The sequence below is a fragment of the Dermacentor andersoni genome, chromosome 5, assembly GCF_023375885.2.
Source record: "Dermacentor andersoni chromosome 5, qqDerAnde1_hic_scaffold, whole genome shotgun sequence".
NCBI classification, from domain to species: Eukaryota; Metazoa; Arthropoda; class Arachnida; order Ixodida; family Ixodidae; genus Dermacentor; species Dermacentor andersoni.
Window position 1 is genome coordinate 64,990,073 of NC_092818.1, and position 21,028 is coordinate 65,011,100.

The 21,028-nt window shown below is 44.6% G+C and overlaps 1 protein-coding gene across 1 annotated transcript in view; it reads left to right on the plus strand.

The window, feature by feature from the left end:
* Positions 1 to 2,083: 2,083 nt before the first annotated feature.
* LOC126531958 (uncharacterized) overlaps positions 2,084 to 21,028 on the plus strand; it is a 206,992-nt gene continuing 188,047 nt past the window's right edge. The window contains exon 1 of the mRNA XM_072288186.1: positions 2,084 to 2,180. The gene's annotated coding sequence lies outside the window, so the exon portion shown is untranslated. The remainder of the gene's footprint in view (positions 2,181 to 21,028) is intronic.

Sequence of the window (21,028 nt, forward strand, 5' to 3'; positions counted from 1 at the left end):
TCATGGGAACCAGGTTAGTAAGTAAACTAGGTGCAACGACATTCTGACAAGGATAAATTTAAAACACAATTGAATGATGCACGTGGTCACAAGCTTGCGATGCGTCATATGTATGGCAGAATGAGGTTGGTTCCCCTGGGATCTTAACCAAACAATGCCCGTACTTGAACCTTTTTTTGGCAGAAACTGAGGTTCACAGAAGTTTTGAAACAATATTACGCGCCTTTTTTGTAGTGGTTCCTCTATGCACTGTCTACTTCCGGAAAACCTGACAACGAAAGGAAAAAAAAAACATTGATTTTTATCTCACAAAGGCGAAAAAATATTGGTGGCGAGTGCGTTTGTAAAATTACCACTGCCATAAAATTTATGCAATACCCACTACCATAGGCATCTGCGTTAGTACTATAGCACTTAAATGTTATCGCATGTACGACGTTTTGTTGGGAATACTTGCGCGCTAGTGGCTTCGTGTTTCACATTAGCAAATCAGTGGATGGTGTATGTCCAAGTATGGCATAAATATTCCTAATGAAATGGCAAATTGTCATCCCCCTGACTGCAGCACGAAGGTTCAATGGAAACCCATTCAGGTCTCTCAGAAACAATAGGGTTAAGATTTTCTCTTTCGTGCACTTTCCTTCACCTTTGGGCCTTCCGCAGAATTCCTTTTCCATATTCCCAACTTAAAACTTTGTGTGCCTGTTGCGACTCTGTGGTCAACTGCACGCGTGGTTCATCTCGTGTTAGGTTGGTTTAAATTCTTCCTGTCGCGACGCTATTTGTATCTGCTAGAACACGCGTTCACGCTCAGCGTCTGTTTCAGGGGCGTTGTGTGGTCGTATATTGTGTTATCTATGCACTCTACGCTATTTTCGGAATCTGATCTCTTGATGTTCGTGATATATTTAGCGCTTGTAGAAACAGGAAACACGAGGAGAGAAAAAGAAATTATACGACAGTAAGGATGGTGGCCTTCAACTAAGTTAGTTGAGGAAACAAACTGAATTAGTTGAAGATCACCGTGCTTCCTTTCCGGTCCTTCTTTATCTTTTACTTCAAGCATGTCTATTCCCTACAATCGCTGGGAACGCGACGAATGTCCGATATCCACCTAGCCCAGCTATCAACTCTAAATTAGTCGAGTACTGCGTCTTTGGATGCATTTTAACGTGCCTTTCCAGGACCTCCACCTCCAGTGAAAACAGCGAGATTTGCGACTGCAAGACATGTGGGGCCCTCTCTCGACTATATCGCTACATCGATCGGAAGGAAACTGCCAAGACCGGCGCTACGTGGTGTTACCTATACGTTGGTACTAGTTGGAACTTCTAGACCAAATAGCTCGACTCACAAAATAAAGTAGACGGGAACTGTGCATTCAAAACTATCGGCAAACAATTCGTAAGTTTATTGTGTTTTATGCCCCTTTGAAACAGCAGGATAAGTAAGCGAAAGTGGATCTTGTTGTGCAGATGCCACGTGGATATTATAGAAGCACTAAAAACCATTTGTATTATGCATAAAAGGAGTGGTGGACCTTATTGTGTTTCCTTGAGATACTGAGGGTAACAGGCAGAGACGCTGATGCCTTAATGAACAGTTAGAACATGATAATGATGTCACCAAGCCTCTTGCCGCTGGTCATAATCTGCAGAGTGCGCGTGCTGCTGTAGCAAACTTTTGTTGCGAACTTTGACCAGAAAGACTCACCAGCCGACCGGGAAAAATTTAAGCCTTTGAGATAGACACAGATAGCCGGTACTTGAGTACGCCGGCTATCTATGTCTTTACAAAAAAGAAAAAAAAAATCAGCTTGCTTTCCCCATAGCTGTTTGGGCTCCATGTATTTCTGGGCTGTACTCTATGCTTATCCTACCCTCTTTTAGACATTCCGCATTTTCGTAATTCTAAGCACCCCCCCCCCCCCCCCCCGATTCTAAGCAGCCCCCTCTAGTATTGCGTAAAAATTGGGAAAAAAAAGTTTGCATGCGAATCTAAGCACCCCCCTATTTGTTAGGAAGAGCGCGAAGCCAAGGCCGCCAAGCGTCATCGAGCCGGAGCCGTCGGAGTCCCGAGGTGGAACGGCGTCCGCGGCGCAATCTTGCCGCACAGCCGGACTGCACAGCCGAGCGGACTAGTGAGCGGCAGTGATAGTGACTGAGCATCCGACAAAAGCGGTGGGTTCACTGTCTTCACCGATTTTTCTTTTGGATGTTTGCAAAATAAAATGTTATTTCTCGCACCCATCTCGTCGTGATGTCGCAGCGAAAAGAGGGAGGGGGGGTCATTCTAGATTTTTCGAATCTAAGCACCCCCCCCCTCACTTTGGGCATCGCGATCATGAAAAAGAAGGGGTGCTTAGAATCGAATAAATACGGTACTATAAATGCAAATAACATCAATGGACATGATAGGCGCATAACAAGCTGAAGGCAGGCTGGTTTGCAGGCATGGCAATATTGGCGAAGAGGTTTCACTGGGACCATATACAAACATGTTTTCTTATGAAAGAGTTACTGCATTCCATCTTAAACCATTTCATGTTTTCATGACAGAAGAGCTGAAGTCTACCTAAGCAGCTGTGTTGGCGCACTGCCTAAATAAAAACATTGTTTTCACGCAGTGGTATTTTGCTCAAATTAACAGAAAAAATAGTCATGCTTTGCCGAATGAAATGCTACAAGTTTTTTTTTTTTTTTGCCTGACTGACGGCCTGGTATACTACTCCAGATCATTAGGGGAGTATTGTACTGTACTCAACGATTGAAATGCGAACAGTGAATTGTTTTCTTTCTTTTTCTTTTTTCATTTCTTTGTTTGCGATACCTAGGAAAAGCAAAGGGCGTGAACATGTTCGACCAACCCTGATGTGTGACGAGCGGTATTGATATGACACATTAGATGTGGGTCATTCATTTGTGAGCACATTGCTTCTCGCTAACTTTCACAAAAAGCACGCCCTGCGTTGCTCGCATTTCAGTTGTTGAGTACACTGCTTCAAGACATTCCTAGTAGTGTGAGCAAGGAGGGTGGAGTACTAGTAAAGGGAAAGGGGGGAAGGAGCGAGAGTTCACGGAATAGCCTAACTGAGGTAACATATCAGTGTGATCAACCTGCGCCAACGATGAGACTGAGTAAAAGATAAGCGCCTACGTCTAGATAGCGAGTCTTAGGGGATTCAAACATATTATGCATATATCGGCCATCAATGAACACGCATTAGTTCTCTTTACAATGAATCACTAAGGAGGAGCTACATCTGAAAGCCCTTGACAGCTCGCATTTTTTCACTAGAAGCTGAGTTTTGTAAGGTTTACGACGTGCGCAGTATCTCGACGTTCAAGTTCAAAGGCGAAGTGGTTGAACGGTTGCAGCTTTTACCGTTTTAATTACGGTAGAATAGCGCAAATTTATACACGCACGTAAAACAACAAAGTGGACATGGACGGGCACTTTTGTCCTCTTTGTTCTTTCGTGTCCGTGAATTAATTTATTTGCTGTAACCTACCCTGATTACGGTATAAGACCAACTAGCGCAACGGTCAGTCTTCCTGGAACTTTATCTGGGTACAATATTGTTTTATGCGGTGGCCTTTCATAGCTTATTCCATTTAGATTATGCACAATTGCCTCCACTTTTTTCAGGCACGTACGCTCATTGTTGCGACAGTTAAAGGCCAGAAGAGGAATGTTGAAGAGCACGTCAAACAAGTATCCATTCTGAAATGTCACCTTTGAATACATCTCGCAGTCTCCGAATAGCCTTACTGTATTTGTGGAGTTGATATCAAAAGCTACCGCAAACCTACATAGGCCGGTGATTGCGGGAAACGACGTCGTTTATTCTCCGGTACACAAAGTGCACTCACAACTTTAAAACGTTGAAAGTCTGAAAACCCATCAAGTTAAGGAGGCCGACACTCAAATAGCTTCATTCGTTAAGGTTTGTGATAGCTTCGGAGGCAGAACTCTAATGACTCAATAAAGTTAGCCGGTGGAACAAGGATGGGCTACGAATAAAGAAACCGCTTAACTAGCTGGCTTAACTGGCCCAGTTCGTTCCGTTGCGTTAAAGAAAGCAATGCAGTGACCGTTTTTCAGTGAATGTGACACTGACTGTCAAGATTTACTCTTTGGCTATAATTTACTGGCGCACTTACAGGAAACATTGGCGATACGGAAGGAGTCGACTTCACTCCACCGCTCCGAATTGATTCGGATGGTACCACAATAAACTGGCCCATTAAAGGCGTCGATGGAGGGAAAAATCGACATGCGCGTCGGAAATTACGCGACCCAAGAAGAATAAAAAATACATTAAACAAATAAATAAACAAATGAACACACTGTACGTCTGAGGAGGCACGCAGCTCCAGTCAAGGGAGATATATGAGTAGAGCGTCAGCGTGAAGCGCTATTAAACAAATACAATTGTTCCTTCATTTAAACACCGAAAAGGCCGAAGAGAAAACGAGGGCAAAGGCTCAGATGTTCAGATGCTTCATCGGCCGAAGAGCAAGTTGAAGTGACAGGGCTAAGAGCGCTATACCCCACGGTCTGCACATACTGACTTCAGGCGTTAGTGGCTGCTTAAATGCAAGCACACCCAAAAATGTTCTTTGTCGAGCGCTTCCAAGATTTTATAAGAGAGTTTCAATGGACAGACAGTGCGCTAAATATTAAGCAGTGATTCTAAACCATAAAAATTAAAGAGGCTATTGAATATTGCCTCAAATGCCTTAGATGAGTTACCACCAAGGGATACCGTTTGAGCATCAAAACATTTTTCATTCGAGCTCACATAACAGTTTATATCATTTCAGCTTTCCTCATTTTCTGTCCGTCTTGCTGAGAGACACGTACAATAAAACAAAGCCTTTCTGCATTGCTATCCGCTTTATGGTCCTCAAACTATACCTTCTTCTTTTTCGCGCCAAGACAACACTCGGCACCATTTCACAACGTTTGTGGCAACGGTCTTTTTTTTTTTATTATTGAAGTGAATATTAGGAGAGGTTGGCGCCTTTATGGTGGCACCGGCTACTCCTTGTCACTTGGCAAAGGAAACAAATTTGCGTAAAAAGGGAGAATAGCGACACGAAATATGGTACTCAGTAGAACACTGGATGAATAAAAAATGTAGTCCAACAGTACATCAGTCGCAAAGTTCTGTGCATTAGTTCAGTCCACGTACGCATATATAGAGTCAGATATTTTGTACAGCCGAAACACACAGCACATGTAATGCTCTGCAAGCACAGAACAGAATTATACATATTGCGTAGAAGTTGCGATCACCACATAAACCAATTGTGAACCACAGACACCGCTTGTGTTACTCATTTAGCGTATTCGGATCATCTGATACCTAATATTTTCCCAAAATGCTGGTGTCCTCTAAAAACTTTTTCAGAGCAAGAAGCGCTCTTTTTTGAAGGCCCGCAGTTGGCCATGGGCCAAGTATCTTTTTTAGAGTGAATGGTCTTCTAACATCAACAAATTTGCTTGCAGTACCGTTCTTTGTGGGTCGTATTTCGTGCACTCGAGAAGAAGATGATTCACATCTTCGTCTGGATGGCAACAAGAACACTGCGGACTAGAGACACGTTTTATCCTGTACAAGAAATGCTTTGTAAATGCAGTACCAAGACGCAGGCGGTGTACCAATGTTTCAAATTTTCTGTTGCCCCTTAGATTTTCCGGCATTGATAAGTTTATACATGGGTCTATAAAGTATAACTCCGAGTTTTTAGTTTGCTGATCAAACCAGGTAGTTTTGCTGAGGCGACAAGAAATGTCTCAGAAGCAGACGGACTTCACTACGCAATAGATGAAGATTGGTTGTCTCCGCGTTATTGTGCGCTGGATTCGCAGCTGCGTCGGCTGCAGTATTACCAGGAATATTGCAGTGCCCAGGTATCCACTGGAATGCAATTACGTGGTTCATTGCGCTTGCTTTTGTAAGTTCTTTGAGTGTCTCATACAATAGCGAAGTGTTCAGAGAATTTTTCTTATTGCTCTGTAGTAATGTGAGAGCGGCTTGCGAATCGCCAAATATAACCCATTCTTGCGAATGTTTTTCTGATGTTATGAAACGCAAAGCACACAGGATTGCAAACAGTTCTGCCACGGTGGAAGATGTCTCTCGGGATAATTTAAATGTTTGCTCTAGCGCTAAATGTGGAATGACGAATGCTGAAGTCGAGGAATTTTTATGACACGAACCATCTGTATAAACGTGGATGTACTGGGGATATAAGAAGTAAATTTGGAAGAGTCCCAGTTGTTGTGCGGCTACTATGAACATGTCTCAGATATAATCCCTTCAACCGATGATTCTATTTGAGGACATGTTAACATCCAGGGAGGGTAACAAACATCCACTTTGAATAATCCAAATCTTGGTAATAATGCTTTATGTTCTCGAACAACATCGTGAATTTTGCTTGTTTCTTTCGGTAAGCGCAAGGTTTAATGGATGCTTCTCGTGTTGGGTTAAGATACGATAAATATGTCGGCATGTTTCAACCGCTCGTATGACTGGAAATGGTGGGTGACGAGCTTCAGCAATTACTAAAGAACTAGAGGTCGCCTGCGGAACCCCAAGACACACTCGCAGCCCTCTTGCCAGTAAACGTTGAAGACGTTCCTCAGAAGTTTGCGATAAACCATGAAGAATAGGTGCCGAGTAAGCAATTTTTTTTGTTTTATGAGTGCGTTATGAACCTGTAATAGTGAAGAGACTGATCCCCCCCCCCCCCATGTTGTGCCAGCGAGTCGCCGAAGTACGTTTATTACTGCATTGGTCTGCTTTTCAACTGCGCGGATGTGTGAAGCCCATGTTAGCTGGCGGTCAAGAATAACTCCAAGGAATTTATGCTCTTTCACAAACATCAAAGTTTGCCCATTAAGCGTAAGTTGGAAATTATTCAGCTGTCGTCTAGTGAAAGGAAGTACAGCTGTCTTTGCGTATGAAAGACTCATGCCTCTTTCTTTTAAGAAGGTGTCGATATTATCAAGGCCCTCTTGCAGCGTTGTTTGAATGTCTTGTATATGAGATCCAGAGGCCCATATGCAGATGTCATCTGCGTACAGCGAATACTGTAAACCAGACGGGAGCTTTAGTGGCGAGGCTGCCATGACACAGTTGAATAAAAACGGGCTGAGAACAATGCCCTGCGGAACGCCCTGCGTGATGCTGTGATAATTACTCTCTCCTTCGATTGTTTCCATAAATATTTTTCTGTCTTTTAAGAAATTTGATACCTATCGCAGTGCTCGAACATGTAGGCCAAGCTCTAACATACCAGCAAGGATGTGTATGTGACTTACAGTGTCGAATGCTCTTTGAATGTCTAAAAATACTGCTACTGTCACATTTCCGCAACTGTATACGTTCATGTTCGACGCATGTGGCGATGTCTAATACTGAATTCATTGTACTCCGATTTTGTCGAAAACCGGTCATGTAATTGGAAAACACATTTGTGTGTTCACACCACCACTGCAGTCGACGGTCTATCATCTTCTCCATTAGTTTGGAAAAACAGCTTGTGAGACTGACGGGTCAGTAGGAGTCAAGACAAAGGGGAGTCTTTCCTGGTTTTAGAACTGGAATTACCCGGGCTAATTTCGATGAATCAGGAAGAGTCTCTCTTATCCAGGTATCATTAAATATCTCCAAAAGAGCCATTGTTCCTATTGGAACTAGGTTCTTTAACATCATATACGTGACACCATCTGGGCCTGCGGTTGTCTTTGTACGGCATGACGAAAGAGCACATTTCAATTCATTTAGACTAAACTCACAGTCAAGTTGAGGATGTTGAGACATAAAGCACGCACGAACTTTCTGTTCTGCTAGTGTTGTCGAACTTGTAAATTGTAGGCAAGTAAACGGAATTCCTGGTCTGGATATAAGTTGACAGAATTCGTCAGCAACAGATGTTGCCGGAGTGCTTCGAGCTACGGCAAGGGCTCGGAAGGGATGGCTCTGGGTAACTGGACCACTAAAAGATCGGACAACTGACCATATTTTGGGAACTGGAGTAAACGGAGACAACGACGCGCAGTATTCTCGCCACCTTCTCGTACCTAATTTTTGTAAGCGTCTGCGCGAAGTTGACCGAACTTTCTGTGCCATCTTGTAGTCATCCAGCTTTCCACGGCGGCGGTAAGCCCGTTCTGCGCGTCTTCTAATTGCTCTTAGACATTCATATTCCCCGTCGACTGCAGCGTATTCATTTGGAACAGTGACTTGTTTTGTGCAGATCTCGTAAGACTCACACAATATATTTGCAAAACTTTGAAAGCTCGGATTTTCACCCAATGAGTTACTTAAATTGTGACGAAAACTTTGCCAATTAGTATATTTTGAGTAGCACCGGGTGCCCTCACTCCGTATTTGGTGATGTTTTACCAGGATCGGAAAATGGTCACTACCGTGCGCTTCTATGTCCGTTGACCATTCAACGCCATCAAGAAGGTCTTGTGAGCACAGCGTAACATCTATACAGCTTGAGTAACGAAACCCCCGCAAGAACGTTGGAGAGCTGTCATTTAACACGATCAGATTACTTTTTTCTGCGGCAGACTCTATGATGCTTCCGCGGGAATCGTTGTATTCACTGCCCCAGATGACGTTATGTGCGTTGAAATCCCAAACCAGCGCATGTGAGTTTGCGCTACCAAACACATTCACCAAGCTGTCAACTGATATTTTGCTAGCACATTGTAGGTAAAGACTGATCACTGTGACAGTTGTATTTCTAAAAGATATCTTGCATGCTACGAACTCCGGTATATTTAAATCGCTTGACTTTATAAATAGGACGGCAGGTCCTTTCTCACGCATAACATCGCTCTGCTACTTCCGGCAATGCGCGATGATTGATATATAACATAGTTTGAAAGACGGAAGTCATCTTTTACGCCTGCCTCCTGTATACATAAAACAGAAAAGTTATGTTGAGTTAGTAGTTTGCGAAAATCAGCTGACATATTTCGAAGGCTATTAGCATTCCACTGAAATACGAAAACATTGTTGTAACGATTATTCATTGTAAGCCTGCCGTGGAGCTGTTGGTGGTTGTGGAAGCACCAACGATTCCATAGAAAGCAGTGCTTTTACCTCTAGTAGATTGTTTGTTTGTGAAATGGCACTTAGAATTGCACGCAGAGCTGTGAATAGCATGGGCAGGATCATCTGTGCTACAGGTAAAGACGCGTAATCACCAAACGACGCTGAAGCTCCATGCGTGCTCGAAGCAGATCACTGAAGAGTTGACTGAGATGGTCGCTGGGATGACTGGTGTGGTTGAGGCGAATTCTGAGGCAGTCGCTCAGACGTTAGATGAGGTTGCTGTGTCACTGGCTGAGGGCGTTGCTGAGGAAGTCGGCGAATTTCACTCGAAGCCTGGGCATGATGAGTAGCATTCTCTGAAGGGGGATCATGCCGCTCGCTGTCAGAACGTTGTCGACCTGAGTGTTTCAGAGCTGCAGAATAGCTCATATGGACCCTTTGCTCTTTTTCTTTGCTAGGAGTTGGAGGTGCGCATCTTACAGCATCAAGGTAGGGTGGGGGCGCATTACGAGGAGGCGGCCGTCCGTATTTTAGCTCATGTCTGCGTAACCGTGAGGCAGCTCTGCTCTAAGGGCACCCGGAGTAGGAAGCTGTATGGTTTCCACCACCGTTGGCACACTTTGGTTGACACATAGACTTGCACTCTGAATGGTTGTGGTCTTCAGAGCTATCTTTCAGCGACGCTGACTGCGGCAGTTCTTCGATAGATGTCCAAATCTCTGGCAGTTGTAGCATCTTAGAGCAGGGCCATGATATTCTTCTACGGGGTGACTCGTGAAACCTAAATGCACTCGTTGCGGCATTGGTTTGTCTTCTCTGAAATGGAGGATGACGTTTCTCAGAGGGCGTGATTCTACCGCTCCGTCTTCTTGGCGATTGTAGAGCGCCTGACGACGGGCTGATGTCACTCCAAAATCCTTCAGGAAGTCAACCAGTTGTTCTTCCTTATACTCAACTGGCACATAGCGTATCTTGCCAACATTCTTGGTACAACACGCCGGATTGAATGGCTTGACTTCCAAACCAGCCACTTCGCTCATCGACAGTAGATGTCTTGCAGATGAGACTGAAGTAACGTTGACAGAGAAACTTCCATCTCTATTCACGCGGAAAGACTGCACTTTTTCTTTTGCCGCGGAGACCATTTCCGACGCAGCTCGATTTGGATTCACTTGCCAGAAGTTGCGTCCTTCCTGTGAGGGTCGAAAAACAACTGGAATTCCCTCAGGCCGCTTCTTTTTATACGTTACCAAGGAGAACGGCGTTTCATCGCAGTCTATGTCTTCATCTTCACTTAGATCATAGGTAGATGATTTGTCGTCGTCAACCCGTGGTTTCTTGGCTTCACTGTCGCTTGTCTCAGCCATATTCACTGACGGTGCGCTGGAAGGTAGGGCGGCGTTGAAAATTAGCGTCGCCGGCTTGATGACATTGGGCGCTTGTTGTGGCACTTCCGAGTGCGGCGCCGATTCTGCGGCACTCATGCGCCTAGGAACGCGCTGTCGGACATATGGCTCGTGCCGGTATTCTTTGCTGCCTACCGCCGTGGTAGGCGTAGATGCGCTGCGCAGCGCAGCCAAACCACGCGATATTGAGCGTGATCTCTAGCACACAGGAATCCCACGGGATGTCTGTTCTCCCTGGACAAGAGTGAAGTCTCAACACAGCACTGATTCTTCGAAGAAAACAGAAAATAATATCTCACCGAAGAAGCAGCGGCCGCTCGGAGGGACTTCTTCTTCTTCCTTCACCCTTATTATTATCTTCTTATTGAGGTAGCTTTAACGTTTCATGCAAGATCAAAAGTTACCAAGAGTGCTCTGTTTGTTCCGATGCCTTCATTTTTTCGCTTCCTCTAGCGGCTTACCCAGAAAACAACCACATAAAGCCAACAGACAGAAAGGATAGGGGAAATTAGCTGTGGTTGCACTTGAATTGTACAAAATATTGAGAAAAAGGGTAATGAAAATGGGACAAAAGATCACTTGGCGCCAATGGGAATGAAACCCACAACCGTCGCGTTATGCGTGGGTTCCTCTAAGAATTCTGCGACGGTGACGGCTATCAACCCGCCCACTACCTTGGGATCATTACTAGATCGAGCCCTACTAGTGTTAGCCAGCGAGACTTTTTTTTTTCTTTATTGCATGGAAATAATGGTAGTGTCAAATCAATGCAGTTACATTACATATGAACATACACGCACACAAAACAAATTCACACACAGTATGCAGTCCAATGACAGTTCAAAATTCTCGCAAACAAACACAAGCGTCCAGACGCGAAATCCATTCAGGTACGGGATCATATGTAGCAACCACACTACGGACTTGAGCAGTCTCTTCACGGAAGATAGACCTTGTCGAGCGAGGTGGCTCGGCATGTCTGTCGATCATTCGACTTCTCCATAATGAATAAAGTCCTAATAACATAAACAAATCGTATGGTGTATTACTGGCTGTCTTTTTGAAAGGAAGGAACCGGATACCATAACATGTGAGAGGAAAGTCATTTTGAGAGTTCTTTGTAGAATGTCCCAAAAATGAAATGCGTCACGACAAAGTATAAAGCAATGCTCTATTGTCTCGGGTTGATTGCAAAGTCTACAATTTGTATTCCAGGGTACGAACAGTCCTTTTTCCTGAAGCCACGTTTTAACTGGCAGTGTGGAGGTGTATAGCTTAAAGAAAAACGTTTTCGCTGCAGGCGCAATGCACATTCTACGGACACGGCAAAGAACATCTTGGCCAAATAGAGACAGATACGGCTTTCGGTACAGAGGTTCAGGGAAAAGGTTATCTATAAGTGCTACATTTAGCGACGTGCGATTAACGGTAAACAAATATTCAAGGGTGAATCTGGCTTTTAAGAAGGAAATAGTGTCGACAAGTTCCTTTAGGAAGCCCCATAACGGTAGTTCTTGAGCAAAGTTTGTCGTGACATAAAGAAAAGGGAGGTGTGACGCAAGACGAGCTCGATTAACTGCGAGCAGGAATGGATGACGGACATTTTTAAGGTAAAATAAGCGCATGACCAATTGTCGCACAAACAAATGCACAAGACCCAGGCCTCCCTTTTCAAGCGGGAGAAAAAGGTTGTCCCTTCTCATGGCTTCCCATGATGAATGCCAAATAAAACATGCAAATATTCTATGAAATGCCTGGACATGGACACGTGAGCAGTGTAAGACCTGCAGAACATAAAGAAGCTTCGAAGCGAGAAATGTATTGCATGCCTTAGCTCTCGCAAAAATGGAGAGATCACGTCCCTGCCAGGTTGTCACCTTTCGACGAATAGTGGCTATCGTGGACGTCCAATGAGGTCCACTATTACGGAAGTTATCGAGAGGTACTCCAAGATATCGCAACGGAGACTGATTCCAATGAATATTCGCGAATATAGAGGGAGTGAGTGCCCACATGCCTAGCCAAAAGCCTCTACTTTTTTCAAAATTTACAGTAGCTCCTGAAGTCTCACAGAAACGCAGGGTAGCGTCTATTGCCTTGGCAATGCTTGGCTTATCGACGCAAAAGAAGGCAATGTCATCTGCATAAGCTAGCACTTTAATTTCCTCATCGGCATACCTGTATCCTTTAATGCTCGAGTCGCAAAGCACGCTTAAGCAAAGCGGTTCTAAGTATATGGCGAAGAGTAAAGGCGAGAGAGGACAACCCTGACGAACGGATGACTGTACCTGTATTATATCTGAGAGGGTACGGTTCACAATTAACTTTGTAGTGCAATGTTTATAACAAAGTGTTATACCATTGTATAATACATCCCCTAACTGAAGATGTCGCAGTAGTTGGAACAAAAATTTGTGTTGAACCTTATCAAAAGCTTTGGCGAGGTCAATCTGGAGAAGAGCTACTTGATCCGCACTACCCTCTATGCACTCAAGGACTGAACGTGCGATATGAACATTTGTCTGTATAGAGCGGCCTCGAATTCCGCATGTTTGATGATCACCTACTAATTTAGTAATGACTGTTTGCAATCTATTTGTCAGCACTTTTGCAAATATCTTGTAATCCACGTTACACAACGATATCGGCCTATATCCGTTTACTCTCTTTATTATTTCATCATCAGTGCTCTTTGGTATCAAGGTTGTGTGGCACTGATAGAAAGATGGAGGAAGCTCACCATATTGATAGGCTTCCTCGAAAAGCTGCTCAAGGCGTCTCGATGGCAAAATTAATTTCTTCTCGAGTGATTGGCCCATCAACGTTGAGGCGATCGTCTTCTTCTAAGTGTGGCATAAGCGAAATAAACTGATCAGCGTTTTCTTCGTATCCATTCTGAGGCTTAATTGCAGTGAAAAGATCTTTATAATGAGCTTCAAATAGGTTTATTATTTGGGACGTTTCTGTGTATATAGACCCACCAGACTCAATTTCCAATATTTGCTTGGAAAGCGCATATCGCTTTTCATCACCGAGAGCCCTTTTTGTGGGCTGCTCTTCTGTGAAGCGAGTTGTGCGTGAACGTACCATTGCTCCTTTGTACACTTCCGTCTCATATTTCTGTATTTGTGCGCGAACTGCATTTATTTCATCACTATACAATCCTCGTTCCTGGCTTTCGAAAGCGTGCAGCTTGTGCAGTAGATCATGAAGGTAATGCTTTTCAGCTTTTTTTCTTTGAGACAGCTCACATGAAATGGCAATCGCCTCATTTTTCACTCTATTTTTGAACATTTCCCATTGAGCAAACAATGGAAGCTCTTGACATTGTGTTATTTCTAGCCATAATTCTTTCACTTTGTTTACAAAACTTTCCTCTCGTAAAAGTTGTGTATTAAGTTTCCACAGTGCCCAGTTTGGAGCAAACTTGCGAAATTTTCGAGGACCCCATGAAACAGCTACCAAACAGTGGTCTGTGAAAAATACAGGCTTCACGGCGTAGTTGTGGATGTGAGACCAGAGATTCGTCGAAACATACACACGATCAAGTCGAGCATGGGAGACGCCTTGAAAGTGCGTGAACCGCACCCAAGAAGGTGTGTAGGCTCCCACGTCTATTAGATTGTGATCTTCCGTTAACTGATGCAGGAAAGTAGCACTTGCATCATAACGATTAGTTAGGTATGAGTGATCTCTGGAATCACAAACACAGTTGAAGTCTCCCAACAGTACCAAATCTCTGTCAGTATCTAGGAGCGGAGCAAGTGAGAGGAAGAAAGCCCTCCTGTCATTAACTTTTGAGGGAGCATAAACGCAAATAAACCGCCAATTACGGCCATGAAAAGAGAGGTCACAGCATATAAGGCGGCCTTCCCCATCAACACGTAGCGACAATGAAGAATGATTTAACTGCTTTCTGATTAACAAAAAGCATCCAGCGGAAGCACCACATGCTTGGCTAATACACACCTCGTAATCAGGTTGAAAAGTTTGCAGCGCAAGGTTGAAATCACCAGCAGACGATATCTTTGTCTCTTGCACTGCACCAACATCAACTTCATGCTGCCTAAGCACGTGTAGTAACTGCTGCTGGCGTCTTATATGCCTCAGCCCACTTACGTTGAGTGTCGCTACACATAAGGGGAGGGTGAAGGCGGTAGCCATTTTGCTCACCTAAAGCTTTTGTGTTTCATCGCCCTTGGCCACAGGTAAATCTGTGGTCTTGCTCCCTTTGGACTTCTTTGTGGCACTCTCCTGACTACGCTGATAAAACCGGCGCGGCACATTATTACCAGGAGAGGGAGGTCGCTGAGCAATAGGAGACACTTTCTCGGGCGCCTGTAGTGCACTTGCTGTTGCTTCGTCGTTGAATGGTGCCGGACGTTTCCTTGTCTGACTTATGTCCATCGCCTCTTCCTCTTCTTCCTTGTCATCAGGGGGCTTTTCTTTAAGGCTTGCTAGGCCAGGTGGGCAAACTAAGTCATCCTCGCCTGTAGCCTCGCTAGTATTACTTGGGCTGTTGTGACTGCTTGGCGTTGGCTTCAAGGACTCCTGGTCTTCGTCCCTAATGCCACCTGTAGTCTCTCCGGTGGCATCTACTACCTCTGTAGAATCCATGAGATGGTCCAGTTGTGGCTCGTCTGCGTTATATTGCCCAGAACGAAGCTTATTGGCGTATGTGGACACGCAGGCGTCCGCTGAGTGACCAAATCGGTGGCACTGTAAGCATCTCGGTGTTCTGCATTGTCGACGAACGTGTCCCACACGCTTGCAACGAAGTCACAGCGGAGGCCTACCGGGGATAAGTACGAGGCACTGGTGTCCATAAATGGACATAATGTGCGGTATTGAGCTTACGGTAATAGTGTCCTTGAGCACCAAGGAAACCTCCCGGTTTGTTGTCACCCACTGTTCCATACCAGTGCACCTCCATACTTCTCTCTCCACCGACTTCACCTGACCATAGCTCTGGAACGCCTCTTCAACGCGTCGTGGTTCAAGGTGAGGTGGAAGCCATAGTAATTTAAGCTTGATGTTTTTAGTCTCCGGATCTATCACCATGCACTTCAGCCCTTTGACACGGAGCTCACCACAAGCGACGAGAGTTTGTTTTGCCGCACTACTAGCGCAAGTAACCATCCATACATGGCTCATTTGATACTGTCCGACACCTACAATATCTGAAGTATTCACTACCTCAAGCAGAGCGTCTCGGAAGTCAGGAGCACGGTATGGTCTGCCACTCAAGTCCGCATGAAGGAAGGTAGAATTCAAAACGTCGTTACCGGTTGGTAGACGCGGGAGGACAACTTTGTAACTTGCATCTTCGGTCAAAAACGGGGTCGACGATCCTCGGCCTGGGGCCGATACGCTGTTTCCAGCAGAGAGCATTTTCGAGCACAGCCGTTCCACACGGCTTCTTCTCAGGGCCATGGTGGGATAATGTGGAACATCATTTCTTTGCTCGATGGTGTCACGTGACAGATGCACTTTAGCATAGTGCAACATTTCCGACCCCTCCCCCCTGCCGCCCACTTCGAAAGATAAAGAAAGAAAACAGTCGTATTCTGTAATTTCGTACTCGGCCTCTTCGCAGTCGCGCACTACGTAGTAGGGAGCGCCAAGCAGCAAAATCTACCGTAGATGTTCAGCTAGCATCGTGCTCAGGGTGATGGACCAAAGTAGCGGTCAGTAAGGAACGAAACAGGTGCTGTTTTTAGTGAACTACCACGCATAGGGACAATATGGTACAATTATTGATAGAAAGGTCCATCGGTATCCCGTGAATGACTTCATACACGTGTACAGCACAGTTCCTTGTGGCATGCCCCAAAGTGCTCACGACGCAAAGCGTTGTGTGCCAAAATGCAAGAGTTGGATGAAGCCAAGACTACCTCTGGCGTTTTATATGCGAGTGCCTAAGATGAAAACGGAATTATAGAGTTACGATATGGAATACTCCTTTGTTTAAGAGCTGTTGTGACAGCGGGCCCATACACACAGTGAAGCACTTTGCCAGCCATCGCATGACACATGTCGCGAATGCATAATTGCGTTTTTGCAGTTCTTGAAACTTCGAAGGCACGAAATAGAGGGGCAGTAATTTGCAAGGACTTTCGCTTGCGATTTGATTCATTTCAAATGATCTGTCCAGCTGAGTGTCATATCTCGGCGATAGCAAGGGCACGACGTTGTGCGAATGAATCACATAGGGGGTAGGAAAACGAAAAATAAATATTGTTACATATAGGAGCCTTGGTTACAGCACGAGTGATTTGGACACCATGGATAAACTGGCTGGTAAAACAACTAGTGCTTCATGCTAAAACAAAAACTTAATTCGCAGATATAGGGCCAATGTGAATCCAAGCACCTTTATTAAGTAGCTGGGAAAATGTTATGAAAATATTGGCAACCTGAAAAATCTGTTTTTCTTTTTTTTATCAGGATACTCAACGTCAATGCGAGACGACTCCCAACAGCGAAGTTGCTGAAAGCTAGGCGAAAATAGTTTGGTGGGTAGCGTTATTTAGCTAACACTATTATCGGAACACGTTTCCATATCTAGACATGTCCCGAAAAACGCATGTCTACTTTTCAAGGCAAAGCATACGCGAACATATCTTGCGCATTGTCGGTGGGCCCGACATAACAATCACGGGGCTCTGAATACGGAGTAAAATCTAGGGTTCCTTCTATTTTTTTTTTTCGTTTTCTTCCTTGCAAGCGCTGGACGCATTCGATCACGTTGAAAAAAAAACTTGCCTCATGTCAACGTTTTGACAGAAATATAGCACGAAAGAAATCTCTGAGTGAATAAATGCTCTTGCGTCGTATGCTACAGTAAATCAGCCATTATTTTACCAGCTATCCGATTTTGCGACGGCCTATTGTCTGATTTAAATCTTGAATGCGGAACAGAGCAATACACGCCTATCGGTTACATATATCACTGTACATAGCTGATGACATTAAGTAGCAGTTAACTGGCCGGCTCACCATACTGAATGCCATAACATCCTCGAACTGACGACAAGCACAGAGCACAAACTTTGATACCAGCTTCACATTTGTGGTTAAAAATCACGCAAGATAGGTAACAGATAAGGTATAAAATACTCACAACAGCATCAGTAACAGACCGAGGTGCCATAAGACGTATAAGCACAATTCCCAGGAAGTAAGGCAAGTCAGATCGGTTGAACGTTTGGCAGAATACCAACGTGGAGTCATGCACGTAGACAACATATCCTGAAGCGAAATGTTCGCATCAGAAGTTACCACAGCTTCTTCGAGATTTGTAACACTGCACATAAATACTGCGCTAATTGCCGCGTTATCCTCGTATATCAGTCACTCGTGGTATGTGAACCAGCGCAACGTACATGTCTAGGAATAAAAACGGCTATTTTTAGAGGAGTTCTTGACGTTTGTGCTTCTATTTAAACGTAATATTTTGCACAGAGGCTACTATATATCTACACTACCTTAAACTAGGCTTATTACGCGGTCCAAAATTTTGTTGCCCTTCCTTATCATCCTCATCAACTACTGACTTCTTATCTGTCTGTGTTGTGCGACGCGAAGCGCCAACGGAAGGCGCATCCCGTGACCACCAAAACGCGTCGGAGATGTGGCGTACTTGGTGTTAAATTTTGACAAAACCAGAATTTTTCCTGATGTCTACAAGGTTCCAGGAACGCTCTACATGTGTTTCTAGACGTGGGTTTTATTCCACCATCACCAAATATTTCAACAAAGCCTTCGTAGAAACTCTTTTCCTTTGACATTTGTTGTGTACCGCCGGTACAACGCATTCATGTGGTTCAGATGCATTCGCCTTCTGCAGGCGTGGGTGTTTAGTATTTCACATAACACCATCGATCTAAGGACCCCTCACCAGGTCTGGCCATTTTGAGCTGACAAGCGCAGTGCACAGAATGCGCGCTAACGATCGTGTCGTGTAAGTATTACATTACTACGCGCCGCGGAAAGAGCTTAAATTTCAAACCAAACGCCGTTTGCCCTTTTCGCGCACTCTGCGCTCCCAGCCGGAGAGTCGACGTATATCGCTCAACTGCGCCTACGTAGTTGACCGTGCTGTGACGTCACTCACAGCGGCACGTGACTTTGAGAACTACTCAACGCAGGAATAGTTATTTGTCTGATTTGTTGCTTCCATAGAAGAAATCTAGTTTAGAGAGATAATAAAACCTACAAACCAAATGTCTGTGTGGTTTTGTTTTACTTCGTACCGTAGCAAGAGAGATGGACTTCCGTTTCGTCTGCTTGTTCCCATGTCGTGTAGTCGCGCGAGCAGTGAACGAAACTTTCTACCGTGTTCAAGCGCGCGATCATGCTGTGTGATGCTTTCGTGCGTCTGCCTCGGTGTTCGTGTGGCAGTGACTTATACCGCTCGCCAGGCGTTCTCGTGAGCTGCGCGAAACGAGATAAACGCAACTGCTCGAGCTCGAGACCGTCAGCGGAAGTGCGCCACGCAGCTAAAAAAAAAGCGAGAACAAATGAAAAACAAACAGGACCCGCGATGTATACATCACGCGATAGTTCAGCTCCTGTATGGGAGAACGCAGAGAACTAATTTCGCTCGCGGAGGCTAGACAGGGGCAAATGGAGAGAGAGTACATGTTTGCGGTGACGCTCGCCTCCTAAAATCATGGGTTCGCGGTACTGAAATATTTCTATCTCGGTTATTAATGAAGCAATTTCAAAAAGCCGGCGGATCCCACGCCCTGTAGGAATCAATGTTATGCCAAGCAGTGTGCGGGGAGCCTACTAAGTGTTAATGAAACGACCATGAGAGCACCAGGACGCAGGTAGCTGTTTCATGACCTCCGTCACATGCATGTCAGAACATTCATGTCACGACCGATAATTTATGTTCGTCATACACTCTTGTCGTACTAAGCCAATTTTGGTATATACCAAGACGCAGGCGGCTGTTTCATGACCTACACGACACGCATGTCTTGACATTCATGTCATGGCCTGTCATTTGTTCGTCATACACTCTTGTAATACTATGACGAGAGTGTTTGAAAGCACAAACATTAACTACACGCCACAGTACACCATGCAGCTGAGAGAGAGAGAGAGAGAAAGGCAAAGGAGAGACAGGTAAGTTAACCAGAGATTATATCCGGTTGGCTACCCTGTGCTGGGGGAGGGGCAAGGGGATGCGATAGGTGAGAGAAAGGATTAAAAAAAAAAGGAAAAAAAAACCTACATACGCACGAGCACGCACGTACACACGAACTGTTTCTGTGGGCACTGTCACGCAGCCCGCAGAGACGTTCCTAGTCTCACACCATGCAGCTGGAAATGTTGCGATTTTCATGCAGCTGAAAATCGCAACTTATGAAGGGGCTTCGGCTGCCGACGTTATAAGTAAGATCAGAAAAAGGAAGATTTTTCTTTAAAAACAGAAAACAACCTGCCGGAAGGCCAATAGAATGCGATACACAAAGTAACGTGGGAGGAAAGGTTGCAGGGCATTGCCGGTCATCTCATCGCTCTCTAACTTTGTCTCCTGAATGGCGACAAAGTCAAAGCGGCCATGAGATAGTAATCGACGCAGCTGTACCTGCATCTGTCGAGATCTCAAGCCTCGTACATCAAAAGGTGCAAAGCTCAGTTGATGTGACAACGCTATCGTGGCTGACAATTATTTGTTTTAGAGTTTACTTAAAATATTTACTACTAGTTTTGATGGAGATTGCCTGCCACGATCATTTACCAAAAGTCATATTATCTTGATCCCTAAAAGCAGTGGCAAATATAAATTACGGTCTGTAGAATGCTATAGACCCTTTACACGGAGGAATGTAGACTACAAATATATCCAAAAGTCTTATCTAATCGACCCTAGTATGAAATGTCATTAATTCTTGGACCTCACCAGGCGTGCGGATTAAAAAGCTGTTCCATATAAAAACCAAGTTACATCTAGACCGAACAGCTCTTTAGTATTGCTTATACCACTGTGGTCACTGTGTACTGCTCCAGCTCGATTTAGCAACAGCATTTAAACGAGTGAACCACGTTTTCCTTTTCGAATCTTTAGAATAAGCTAATGTTAGCTCCGTTGTTTACAAAGATGTTCGCATGTGCTACACCAACTGTTCTACCAGTATCATTGTTAATAGTAATCTGCCCGAGCCGGTGCCCGTTCTTTCCTCTGTAAACCATGGTTGTCCGTAAGCGCCACTTCTATTTGCCCTTTATTTAGAGCCATTGTGTATAAACATTCTAGAGTGCAGCGACATTCACAGCTTTAACATTTTGGGCAACGAACTCAATGTATCGGCTTGCGCACATGGTCTTGCCTTTTTTCTGCTCAGAAAAATGGAGCATTGAGAAAGTTCTAACGTTGACTGAAAAATTTGACAGGGCTTCTAGTGCCCAGATAAACTGGTCAAAAAACTCAAGTCATTGGTTTGGTTTATGGGGATGTACACCGAATCACTATGCTGGTATAGAAGAGACAACCGTACCACCTAAACACCTTGGTGTTCATTTT